This window comes from Bison bison, unplaced genomic scaffold (assembly GCF_000754665.1).
Source record: "Bison bison bison isolate TAMUID 2011002044 unplaced genomic scaffold, Bison_UMD1.0 scf7180017864254, whole genome shotgun sequence".
Classification (NCBI taxonomy): domain Eukaryota; kingdom Metazoa; phylum Chordata; class Mammalia; order Artiodactyla; family Bovidae; genus Bison; species Bison bison.
Genome location: NW_011494826.1, coordinates 1,708,340 through 1,721,991, shown reverse-complemented (window position 1 = coordinate 1,721,991; position 13,652 = coordinate 1,708,340). Strand labels below are relative to the sequence as shown.

The 13,652-nt window shown below is 42.0% G+C and overlaps 1 pseudogene across 1 annotated transcript; it reads right to left on the bottom strand.

Moving 5' to 3' along the window:
- Positions 1–9,085: 9,085 nt before the first annotated feature.
- Positions 9,086–10,847, bottom strand: LOC104994170 (annotated as a pseudogene). The gene has a single exon (XR_825918.1). The product of XR_825918.1 is annotated as a keratin, type II cytoskeletal 8 pseudogene (transcript).
- Positions 10,848–13,652: the final 2,805 nt, after the last annotated feature.

Genomic DNA, 13,652 nt, shown 5'->3' with positions numbered 1-13,652 from the left:
TCCGAAAAGATTACATATTATAGGATTCCAACTATATGACATTCTGGAAAAGGCGAAACTATGGAGACAGTAAAAAGATCAGTGGTTGTCAGGGCAGGATGGATGAATAGGTGGAGCACAGAGGATTTTTAGGACAACGAAACTATTCTGTATGATACTATGATGTTGGATACAGAACCTTATACATTTGTCAAAACGTGTAGAACATACAACACAAACAGTGAGCCCTGTGTGAACTATGGACTCTGTGCTGATGATGTATCAGTGTAGGTTCATCAGTTGTAACAAATGTACCCTCTCCCATGGGATGCTGATAGTGGGGAAGGGCATGCAAGTCTGGACAGGGAGTGTCTGGAAATTGTGCTTTCCACTCAATTTTACTATGATCCTGGCACTGTTCTAAAAATTAAGGTGTATTTGTTTTTAAGTCTAGAGCTTCCCTCATAGCTCAGTTGGTAAAGAATCTGCCTGCGATGCAGGAGACCCTGGTTCGATTCCTGGGCCAGGAAGATCTGCTGGAGAAGGGATAGGTTACCCACTCCAGTATTCTTGGGCTTCCCTTGTGGCTCAGCTGGTAAAGAATCCACTCACAATGCAGGAGACCTGGGTTTGATCCCTGGGTCGGGAAGATCCCCTGCAGAAGGGAAAGGCTACCCACTGCAGCATTCTGGCCTGGAGAATTCCATGGACTATGCAGTCCATGGGGTCGCAAAGAGTTGGACATGACTTTCACTTCACTAGAGCACTGAGAAAAAAAGATGCAGAGGAAGCAGAGTAAAAGGGAGTCTTTTAAATATCTGATTTAAATATCAGTGTTTGATCACCCAGAGGTATATAGAGGTGTAGAGTAATCAAAAGTGGTGCTTCATGTTTCATGTGTCTTTATTGATGCAGCCCCATCCTCAAGCGACCACTTTGTTCAGTGTTAGAACCCCACTCCTGCATTCCTCAGTGTCAAAACCTGGCCACGCATCAAGCTGTTTCCTGCTTGGACTGCCTGTGGGGCCTCAGGAGAAGTTCCTGAAGTGGGGATGTAGGAAGACCATGCCTTCCCTAGCACCCCTTTCACATGTACCCTGAGACTCAGGATCCGATCTGAGTGGCCTGTGTGAGCCTGCCCTGAGTTCCTGCAGGAAGAAGTTGCTACAGTTAAAGACTAACTTCCACCCAAAGCTGAACAATCACTGCGTATTAGACAGTCATTGCTCTGCAAGGTATGAGTGATTACCAAGGCCAGGCTGAACCCCGAGGAAGGGTCTGGCTGACAATGGCCTAGATGAACAGAAGTACACGCAGCTCCATTCCCCATTCCCTACTTAGAAGCCAGATAATAATACACAGAAAAGAGACACAGCGTAAATTCAGGTTTGGCTTCCCTTGTGGCTCAGCAGGTAAAGAATCCGCCTGCAATGCAGGAGACCTGGGTTCGATCCCTGGGTTGGGAAGATGTCCTGCAAAAGAGAAACGCTACCCACTCCGGTATTCTGGCCTGGAGAATCCCATGACTGTATAGTCCATGGGGTCGCAGAGTTGGACACAACTGAGCAACTTTCACTCACTTATAAACTCAGAGTAAGAGTGAGTTAAGGCTAATCGTTTTGTGACAAGGACTGATTAATTTATTTGAGAAATTTGAAGTACTGACCTGAAGCCTACTTGTTCAAACAGAGCCATTATCAAAGCATCCATTTCCCCAACATTGCAATCCCACCTCCAAACCACAGATTTGTTTCTCTTCAATCTCTCAAGCCTGACATCTTTGTCCATATTTCTTCATTCTGCTGCCTGAAATAAAGGTCGATCATGACTGAGCACATCCGAACACACACCAGTGCGCGCGCGCGCGCGCACACACACGCAGGCAAGCCCGTGAAAATAGTGCGGAGAAGCAAGGATTCCTTTAAAAAGTACAGTGGGCAAGAGCGACCCCTGCTGGATAAATGAGGACAAACTAGGATAGCCAGGGACTAACAGGAAAAAAGAAAATGTTTTCAAGTTGTGCTTTTGAAGGAGAAGAAAAATTGTTTCGTTTAATCATCTTTTAAAAATTTATTGGATTAAAGGACAAACCTGAAAGTCTTATTCCTTTTAAGTTTCTAGAAACAAACTCGGTTGAGTGTTTGGCACTTCTGCAGCACCTTGATACTTACGTTAAGTGATTTTTTAAGAGCTCGTCTATTCTGTGCAGGGCATCTAAAAGCAGCTTAATAGCTGAACTGTTTCTTTTCTATCTAATTGCCTGCCAGGGCTCTGAGTTCTTTGTGCACAGGCAGGAGTGTATCTGCTTCAGGATCAGGAGTAATTCTGATAAATCTGAAAGCATATGGTGAACTTCAAGACTGAGTTTTCAGAACTGCCTGGGGAAAGGGATGTGTTTGAGATAGGTCAACAGGGTTGGAAACATTCGAAGAAAACTTGACATATTTTACCAAACTTTTTCCTTTGGTCACTGTGTAAATTTGGATATTTTCAGAATCCTTAGGTCCTTAATTTGGAGGATGAATGCATTTTTTTTAAAAGAGAGAATGTTTCCTTATGCATAGTATATATCCTGATGCACTAAAATGTGCTGCGCTTTGCAAAATCTGCTTTAAACACTCTGTTGTAGGGGCATGGAGGAAACAGTTCAGTGTTTCAGTTCACTGCCTCTTGTGTCGCAATGCCGAATCGTACCTGTTTCTGATTCTGCCACTCCCTAGTTAGGCAACTTGGGGCAAGTTTCCTGAACTTCCGGTCTCAGTTTCCTTCTTTGTAAAAGGGGGTTGCTTATAGTGCCCACTTCAGCAGGTAATCGGGAGGGTTCAGTGACTGATGCTGAAACCTGTCTCCTATCACCCTGGGATAATCCCAATTAGCTTTAGATGAAAATGTTGAATCTTAGTGATGAAGATATAGATAATCATGATTTTTTAAAAAAAAATCATACTGAAAGACTGGCACTTGTATATGTCAGTTGTTGAGAGGGAAGTCATTGATGGTAGGCAAGCCTTTAATTTGGGGCAAGAATAAAAACGAGTCAATTTTAAAGTTTCTCTGCCTATATGAACACCTCCGTGGAAGCACAGAGTTAGAAGCCTCCAAGAAATTTCAAACCACTTTTCAGGAAGGAATCTGGTTTTCTGGGTGTAGACGGGTTCCCCCAATATATTGCCAGTATGCCATCTGTTCCTCCTTCACCAGTTCTGTACCTACCGGGGTGTTGGAAGAGATACTGATAACAAAGATCCATTCTCTGCCCATGAAAAGGACGCACTCTGTAGGGGGAGGAGCAAACAGCTTCTGAGTCCTTCAGGATCCTGAGATTTGCTCTGTCCTTCTTCACTGCAGTCCAACACACTCTCAGAGGGACCCGTTGAAATCTTTGGCAATCATTCTCCTCCACTGACCAGGGTTAGACTTAGAGTTGAAGACACAGAACAGAGCAAAATCAATTCCTTTCAAGGCAATTAGCCAACTGGTTTAGCCAAACCAATTTCTCAACATTGTCCTTTAACTTCTTGGTAGGATTAAGGGTGGAGAAGGAAATGGCAATCCACTCCAGTATTCTTTCCTAGAGAATCCCATGGGCAAAGGAGCCTGGTGGGCTGCTCTCTATGGGGTCCCACAGAGTCAGACACAACTGAAGCAACTTAGAAGCAGCAGCAGCAGGATTAAGAGAGTATCTTTCTCTTCAGTAATTGGATTGTGGACCTCACAAACATCTAGCAGGAAAGAGGTTAATTGAAAGGGTTTGGGTTGTTATTTACATGCCATGTAAATACCTAACTGGTCCTGGCCTTTGCATTTGGCCATATCTCGACAGGGATTATAGGATGAACCTGGCACTTGTGGGACTCCCAGGAGAAGTCTTGGGATTTGGGAATATATGCTTTTGAAGTTTGCCATCCACTTCAATCTGTTCTTTAGGCCAAATCCTCATAATCACACCTGTCCTCCTTATGAGGGTTTGATTGTGGATGAGGCCATTTTTGCCTTTTCTCCCCAAAGGAGAGATCATTATCTTAAATAAGGATTGTCTTATAAGAGGCAAGTTCAAATACAGATGAAAATAATAATACTACTTAGCATTTCCACTTCACCTTTCATCTACAGAGCTCAAAGTACTTGGCAAACATTAATTAATTCTCAGAACACCCTTGTGAGGTAAAGTAAGGGTATTATCTTTATAATAATATATAAATACTGGCTGCTTCATGAAAGCAGCCACTTTAAAGGGACAATTCTGCAGGATCAATTTCAAAAACCACCTTCTCACCTGGTGTAGACTTAATACTTTGGGGTAACACATTTGGAAGCGCCAAAAACGACATTCTAGAGGAGGCGTATGTACCCTTTCAAAATGATTTCTTTAGTGATTTTCAACAGCCTTACCTATTTTGAGAAACTTATTCGCATTAAAAAAACACTCATTGTAGCTTATTCAATCTAAATGATATCAGTCTCTACACATGAAAGAATTCAAAACCGTCCTTATATAAAATTTAATGCTGAGAATTTGGGATCCTATTTCAAATGCATGTGGATTTGAAGGGGTGTAATAATTTCAGGATTCTGTAATGTTTTCTATCCTTGTATTAAATTCTGAACACATTGCAAACCGTAGTTTCAAGATTCAACAAAATGGGTACCAGTCAGAAGAAGAGACTCTGACAGCTGGCAAAAGCTGACCAAGAATGGATTGGTCATCTTGCCCCCACTTTCTTCTCTTCATGTGGGTTACAATGAATGCTTCACGCCAAAAGGCCGTCTATTTTTCTCTTGTATCCCTTCCATCTTCTGTCTCCTTTAGCAAATAGCATAGTATTCCCTTTCTCAGTTGCTAACCTGGGTCCTAGCAATTGTTCATCAGAACTGATTTCAGAGTGTATCACCTCAATGAAACTCACCATACATCACTACGTTCCATCATATGTAACTTCATTTCTTGTTTTCCCCACAACTGTATATTTCATAACTTCATTTCCATTTACACTTGCTCTTCCTGGTGACAGTGCTCATCTCTGTGAAGTTTGATGGGCTTTTTGATCCTGGAAAGTCAATTTTTTAGGCTAATAGAAATTATCCTTAAATTAAAAGACACTTGCTCCTTGAAAGGAAAGCTATGGCAAACCTATACAGTGTTTTAAAAAGCAGGGACATCACTTTGCTGACAAAAGTCTGTTTAGACGAAGCTGTGGTTTTTCCAGTAGTCATGTACAGATGTGAGAGTTGGACTATAAAGAAGGCTGAGCGCCAAAGAATCAATGCTTTCAAATTGTGGTGCTGGAGAAGATTCTTGAGAGTCCCTTGGACTGCAAGGGGATCAAACCGGTCAATTCTTAAAGAAAATAAAACCTAAATATTCACTGGAAGGAATGATGCTGAAGCTGAAGTTCCAATATTTTGGCCACCTGATGAGCCAACTCACTGGAAAAGACCCTGATTCTGGGAGAGATTGCAGGCAGGAGGAGAAGGGGGTGACAGGGGATGGGACAGTTAGGTGGCATCATTGACACAATGGACATGAGTTTGAGCAAGCTCCAGGAGATGGTGAAGGATAGAGAAGTCTGGCATGCTGCAGTCCATGGGGTCACAAAGAGCTGGACACAGCTTAGTGATTGAACAACAACATGTCTTTAAACCCATTTCCCATCAAGAACTATATGGCATCCAGGCAATCCAGGTACTCAGTAAACATTGTCAGGATTTACTTTGTTCTGTGGAAATGGAAAAACATCCCCGGACTCTGAAACCGTTGTTTATAGTCTTGGTTGGGTAAATCCCCCACATGAAAATTTTATATATGTATCTCTGAATTTTCTGCTTGTTGAGCCTCGTAAGTGAATTATTCTGCTCAGCCCTGTAAGAAATGGTACCAGTGTGTACCACTTAACTGTGCACTATGGATTCACTAAGTCTATCCACTTGCCTCTGTCGATGGCTTTACTTAGCAGCCTCAAGAGAGAAAACCTGGTTTTGGTCTCATAACATTGGTTGAGCTGATGGTCTCCAATCTCCAAAGTGGGATAAACCAGATTCCTTCACTATGTTTATTTTGGCCCGCCATGTCTCTTTATGGAGAAAATGGTCTAAATAAAGTGCTTCCTCTGTGAATTTTGACAGGAAACACTACTAATATGCTTTCCTTTTGTTGTGTGCCTTGCTCTTTTCTCCCAGTGTTGTTTAAATATTTTCAGGACAATGACATATTTATTAATCCACTCCTCTCTGCATGGGTCATGAAATGATTGGTTCCTCTGTAAAACCCTCTTAGAAAAGCTGGTTTCTCCAGTGAGAGTTAATAATATTACCACTATTCATGTAAAAAAAAACGCTGAGACAATCTCTTAAAAATGGAACACATTTATCTAAAACAGCTGGTAAAGAAAGCACGCAGGCCCAGCCAGAGGCAGCGAGGCCAGAGGTCAGGGTTAACACCCATTTCGGTGGAACTTTGAAGCTGACATTTTACAGATTATATGCGTCTCGGTGCACAGTGGGCATGGCATATAAATTGGACTTAGAGGCCCCTATTTGTTCTCTGCATTTTTATGAGCCCACAGAGCTCTTCTTTGAAGCGGCATACATCGAAAATAAAAACTCATTTTAATGTTGTGGAACTATTTACAATAAATCACATTTACATCCTGGCTTTTCTTTTTTTTTTTTTTTTCTGGCTTTTCTTAAGTATAAGATCTCTCTCTCTTCACACACACACACACACGCTCATGGGTAGCTTGTTTTTTATATTTACAGTATGGTAAGCCCAGCTTCCCTCATCTCCTTGCTTTGACTTAGGAATCTGATCAGAGATGCAACTGTATTTGGTACCACAGGGACTCCTATTGTAAGTCACGTGAGATGATTCAGCTGCAATGAGCTATTCTTTACCCCCAGGAAAATCCCCTGATACCATAAAATGCTGGCTATAGCATGGCCCTTCAGCACTAGAAGAAAGCATCTGATTTCAAAGAGATTGAGTTCCACTCTGGAACTAATTATATCATTGGTTTTATGGATATTTTAAGTTGCTAGGTGTTTTAACTGGAGAAGGCTGGCGACCCGGAGAGAAACATGCACTGGCAGAGACTGCCATGGGCACTTTAGCCACCTAATTAATTTTCAATAAAAGCTCACAATAGTTAATTTGCTCTAGACCCAATGTAAATCAAATGGAGACAAATAGGTTAAAATTAGAAATGGGTGATAGAAACCATGTTTACGGTCAAAATTACCTTTCACCCTGGAAATAACACAGATTGACAGGAGAAGAAAATGAGACCACACAGATTTTTGTTCAAATTGATTCTTAAGTGAATTAAAGATTTTATTAAGGAGAAAACCAGAATCTCCCCTCCCCACTTCGCCCCACCAGAGAGATCTGAGATCTACAAAAAAAAAAAAAAATGTTACTTTCTAAAAAAGTGTAGTTTAGAAAAATGGCACTTAAAAAAAAAACATTCAGCGAATGAAGACATTGTTTCCATTATACCAAGTTGCCTGGTGCCCTCTCATTTTTTCCCCCCAGGCTTAACATAGTGTGGGTATAATAGTAAAAATACTATAAAGTTATTAAGTTCCCAGGTCTAAATTGCCAGACTTGCCTACCCAATGCTATTCCTGTAGCTCCTACTTTTCAAAACATTGCTTTCTAACATCAAACAACCATTTTTACTTTTACGAGAACACAGACACAGATTTCTTATGATTTTATAATGATACTTCAGGCTTCCAATTAAAATACCTAGACAATATGGATATCTTTGGCTCAGTCCATTGGACAAATATTATTATTAAGCTTCTCTCCAGGATTTTATATTTGCAAAATATTCTGTGGGCTTTAATCATTTTAAATTGCCTTAACTTGGCCCATTTTCTCCCATGCCTCTCTGTTATTCCTTAGGCAACCGTTTCATTTTAACCCACAAACTACTCATGTGATACAAGGTGAACTAAGCTAATTTTTTTTTTTTTTAACACGTTGGAACGTTAGCCTCAGAGATGGTTAGCTTTTCCCTTGTCCTTTGCTGAACATGGCAATTTAAACCGCTCCGGGATTCTATTTTTATTTCACTTTTGCCAAGTTCATGAAGTAAATTCCCTCTTTTCCACTCAATCTGGTTTTTCTTCCTGCCCCAAAGGAATGATGTTGTCACTGTAATGTCTTCTAATGCACTATAAATGCTGTGATGAATTGGAGGCAGGCTGGTTTCTTCTGAGCAGGAGTCCATTATCCTGTCACAGTGTTCCTTCCCTGTAACTTAATTTTTATTGTAACAAATGACTAAGGACCAAAAAATGAAACAATGTGATGGGCCAATCTAAAGTGGCCTGACTCTGATGCTAAGTGCAGTGGAGTGACAATTGTTTGCAGCTGCCTTCCAAGGGCTCTCTCCCTGATGACATCCACTATCCAAATTGGAGTTATCAAAGGCATTTTCTGGATGTTTATGTAAGATCTTCATCCACATTGACTGACTAACAATACTAATATAAATAAAGCTCTTTGCAAAAGACATAAGCTAAGTGTTAAGAATGAGCATGTTAAGAGACAGTCTTAACTGTGTATTAGAATCACCTGGAAATTGGTTCAGCTGTGCTATAGGATACCAGCTCCCATCACAGGAGATGCCAGTTTATTCGGCCAAAAATGGAGCCGAGGAATATGCATTTTAAACAAGCATCTCTCTTAATTTTGTTGGAGTCATATAGATTATATTGTGAGAAGCCCTTGCTCAGAACTCTGGTCAATAAATCTTTTCAATAAACATCCACTGCATACTTGACCTTATTTTTATAACAAGACACCGTTTTTCTGATTGGCTAACATAGTTTTAATTTGAACACAATATGTTCATAAATGGTCCATTTCCCCTTCTGTTTTATAGATTGTCACCAACATGTCTGGAAGATTAAAATCACCTCTATATTACTGATGATAAAAGAATATTAATCGGGAATCTATAGATCCCAGGAAATTCTATTAACTTGGCATGTAAGTGAATAGAGGTTTTTTTTTGCAGATCAGCAGTTTCCACATATTCTAAAATGGGTCTGTGACCCCTCAAAAGGTTAAAGATCATTATTTTATTTTATTTTTTATTTATTTTTTTTTTGGCAGAGCCAACTGAAGCTTTATTTTGAAAAAAAAAAAGATACTCAAATTGGATTTATTCTGAAAAAGACGCTTACATTGGCTTTTAGGTGGGGTCATGGGTGAAAGGGGCAACCCCCGGCAGTCGACTCCCGCCAGGTGTGGGCAGAGGACAGGGGCGAAACCTCAGGTCTCCTATGCAGATGCTCCCCTGCACAGCTCCATCTGCAGGAGCCAATGAGCGGGGGAGGCTGGGAGGGACCGCAGGAGCCTTTCACTTGGACAGGACATCAGAGGACTCGGACACCAGCTTCCCATCTCGAGTCTCAATCTTCTTCACAACCACAGCCTTGGAACTGGTGCGGCTGAAGGAGCCGGGGCTCAGGCTGTATTTGAAGCCAGGGGTCCCGTAGGACGAAGTCAGTCCACCTGCGTAGCCACTGGTGGTCTTGGTGTGGATACTCATGTTCTGCATCCCAGACTCCAGCCGGCTCTCCTCGCCTTCCAGCAGCTTCCTGTAGGTGGCAATCTCCACGTCCAGAGCCAGCTTGTCATTCATGAGCTCCTGGTACTCGTGCAGCTGCTGCGCCATGTCCTGCTTGGCGTTCCTCAGAGCGGCCTCCAGCTTGGCCTGAGCATCCTTAACAGCCATCTCACCACGCTGCTCAGCGTCAGCGATGGCAGCCTCCAGGGAAGCCCTCTGGCCTTTGAGACCCTCGATCTCAGCCTGGAGACGGTTGATGTTCCGGTTCATCTCAGGAATCTCCGTCTTCGTGCGACGAAGGTCATCCCCGTGCTTCCCAGCCAGTGTCTGCAGCTCCTCATACTTGATTTGGTACATGGTCTCGGCCTCAGCCCGGCTGCGGTTGGCGATCTCCTCATACTGGGCCTTGACCTCAGCGATGATGCCATCTAGGTCCAGGTTGCGGTTGTTGTCCATGGACAGGACCACAGACGTGTCAGAAATCTGAGACTGCATCTCATGGATCTCCTCTTCATACAGTTGCCTGTAGAAGTTGATCTCATCAGTCAGCCCTTCCAGGCGGGACTCTAGCTCTACCTTGTTCATGTAAGCTTCATCCACATCCTTCTTGATGATGAGAAATTCATTCTCCATGTCTGTGTGCTTTTGGATTTCATCCTCATACTTGGTCTTAAAGTCCTCCACCAGCCCCTGCATGTTGCCAAGCTCCACTTCCAGCTTCAGCTTCTCCTGGGCCAGAGTTTCCAGCTGCCGACGGAGGTTGTTAATGTAGCTCTCAAACATGTTGTCTATGTTGCTCCGGGCAGTCTTCTGCTGCTGCAGGAGGTTCCATTTGGTCTCCAGAACCTTGTTCTGCTGCTCCAGGTGCCGCACCTTGTCGATGAAGGAGGCAAATTTGTTGTTGAGGGTCTTGATCTGCTCCTTCTCTTGGGTGCGGACGGCCTGGATGTTGGGATCCACCTCCAGCTTGAGGGGGCTCAGCAGGCTCTGGTTCACGGTGACAGCTGTGATGCCCCCCAAACCTGGGGCCCCACCGTAGCTTCCAGCCATGCTCATGCCGGTGCCCAGGCCGCCCCGAAAGGTGCTGCCGCTGCCCACTCGGGAAAAGGCCGAGGAGCTGATGCGGGAGCCGGGCCCACTGGTGTAGGAGCGGCTGCTGAAGGACCTGGGGGCAGAGGTAGACACCTTGTAGGACTTCTGGGTCACCCTGATGGACATGGTGGAGGCTGGAGAGGAGGCGAGGAGGCCGAAGCTGAGTAGGAGTCGAGGAGAGGATTCGAGAAGCTGCTTCTCAGTGAAAGATCATTATTTTAAAAATGGAGAAACTTAGCAGTATTGGCCTTATTAGTATGAAACTTCCTCACTCAAATAATTGGTTGTAATGTCTAAACAGTACAACTGATTATATATCGAAATAGTACAACTGATTAAGACTATAGCTTAAAAAGAGACTATAGTTTTATAGGTGATCAACATTTTATAATCAAATAAAGTTTATTTCAAACCTTCTTACATATTCAAATGTTGTCTGATGTTTGCAGTTTAACATGTATTATAATCAGATTATCCCAGAAGCACTGAAACTTCTTTCTTAAGAGATATTTAGTAATGAAGGATAGAACCACTAGGTTTCACTTCCAGTGTTTTAAATGGTGTCTGTTTTAGAGGCAACGTGGAACTGAACCAAGTTTGGAAGATAGTGGAATCTCAGCATCAATTCATCTATTAAATATGTATTGAGGGCCCATCAAGAAAAATGAAAAACATTTGTTTACTGAAGCCTGAGGTTAGCAGGTTTGTGAAATATCCCAGTTTCATCTAAACACACCTGTGAGTCCTCATGGTGGAATCCTCCAGTTGTAAATTCTCAATTGGATTGTGATTTCAGTAAAAATCACAGTTGACGTTATCAACCCATGTAATTTATAAGGACAATGGGGCTGACTTTTAAAAGTTTGACCATCATTTACTTAAAAGTCTGGATGAGAATGGGAGAGTGTTGGGGAAAGAAGTAAAAAAATAGGTTTCTGAGTAAAAACACAGATCCTTAATCCATTGATGTCCATAGAATAATGATAACTGTTTGGAATAATTATTGTTCTTGGTTATAAAGAATGGGAGCCATATCAAAGAACACCAAATACTGTAGCTCTACCTTAACAGCTGCTGGTAGTGAGACAAGATGTGCTTAAAATGCTCTCCAAGTATTTCATTTTAATCATAAACCATGAGGTGTTAAAGGGGTTGATGAGGTCTCAAGTCATTGTCAACTAATTATCTTTAAGTTGTTGTCATCACATTCTAATTGTTATGCTTCTGCCAGCTCCGCCACTGGGGGTGCCCAATCTTTGAGTAATTGGTTAAACACACACACACCCACACACACAAACTGATGGTTTCTAGCTGCTGTTTAGTTTGCTAACCTAAATATTGTCACCAACACACACACGCATACAAACACACATACTTGCATACAAAAAGCTTTTAGGAACTTTCATCTTTTTAAAAGGGCAGGGGGAGAAATCAATAAAGTGGTAGCCTGGCCAGCAGTAGGAGATGGTTGAAGCAGCACGGGTGGTGAGCTGTATGAGAAACAGATGTAAGCTCTTCGGGGCTAGGGCAGGCCTTTCCCTTTACAACCAACTCAACCAGCCAATGGAAAGCAATTAATGTCCCTACCATCCGTCACCCACCCCTGGCCCCCAAAGATTATTCAGTCTGTCTGTTGAAGCCAAGAGCTTCATCCACCCAGCTGGAGAACCTATGATTTAGGCTCACACTTCACTCAAGTAGTACGCAGTCTTAAAAATGATTCGTTTCATGGTCTGAATCAGCAGGGAAGTGCTTTCTTGCTGTTCCGTTTTGTACATTCTACCATCAGACAAGTCTACATTCACCTATTGCTCTTTACATTCATCTCTTTCTTTTTCAAATTTGTTTTACTGGCCTGGGAATCATTTTGGAGTTGACAGAAGACAGGGACCAGACACAAATGGGTCATTGCCAGTATGGTTACTTAATCAGCTTTCAGTGGAGTTAGATGTTACAAGCTTAAGGATTTGAAATGATTTTTTAACCACATTGAAAAAAAATGGCAGTGTCTCAAAAAGATAAGCAGGCATCTACCCTACAACTCAGCAATTCCACTGCTAAGGATTACCCAAGAGAAATCAAAAGATACATCTACAAAAATAATTACATGGCAATGTTCATAGTAGCATTACTCATAACAGTTTCAAATTGGACACAACCCGGTTGTCCATTAACAAGAAAAAGGATAATCAAATTGTAATATATGCATGCAACAAAATACTACTGGTACACAAGAATATGGGGAATCTTAAAAGCATTAGGTTGATCAAAAGAAGGGGGATATGAAAGAGTATATACTGCATAATTCATTTATATGAAATCCATGAATGGCCAAAATTAATCAACAATAATAGAAGTCAGAAGTCAAAAAGGTTGCCCCTGGTATGGGGGTAATTGATTGTAAAGGGTCACATAGAAACTTTTTGGAGGTGATAGAAATGTTCTATATCTTGTTTTAAATGGTTGTGTTTGTGAATACAATTGACATAACACACTGAACTGAATACCTAAGACATGTATCTGGTACTGTGTGTAAATTATCCCTCAACTTTTTTAAAATTAAGAAGTGAAGAATTTGGGGGATACAGATGTTGCACCAGGAAAAAAAGAAATGAATGAAGAAATCAGGAAATAGAAGAAATGAGGGGAAATCAGAGATGCCGGGGGATGTGAAACTCAATAAGGATGACGTGTACGTGAATATAGAAATCCCTAGCCAGCTGCCTGAAAGTTTCTTGAGTACTTACTGTGTACCAAGCACTGTGCTAATCACTTTCTTCTGTATTATCTGTTTATCCTTCCCTTTTTCTTTGACACTCCAGTGCGTAAAATTGGATTAGCCCTATTCCTTGGTTCATGACATATTCTTATCTTTGGTCCATGCATGGCTAGTTTTATTCAGTTACCTAGTTATTCATACGGAGAAGGCAATGGCAACCGACTCCAGTACTCTTGCCTGGAAAATCCCATGGACAGAGGAGCCTGGTAGGCTGAAGTCCATGG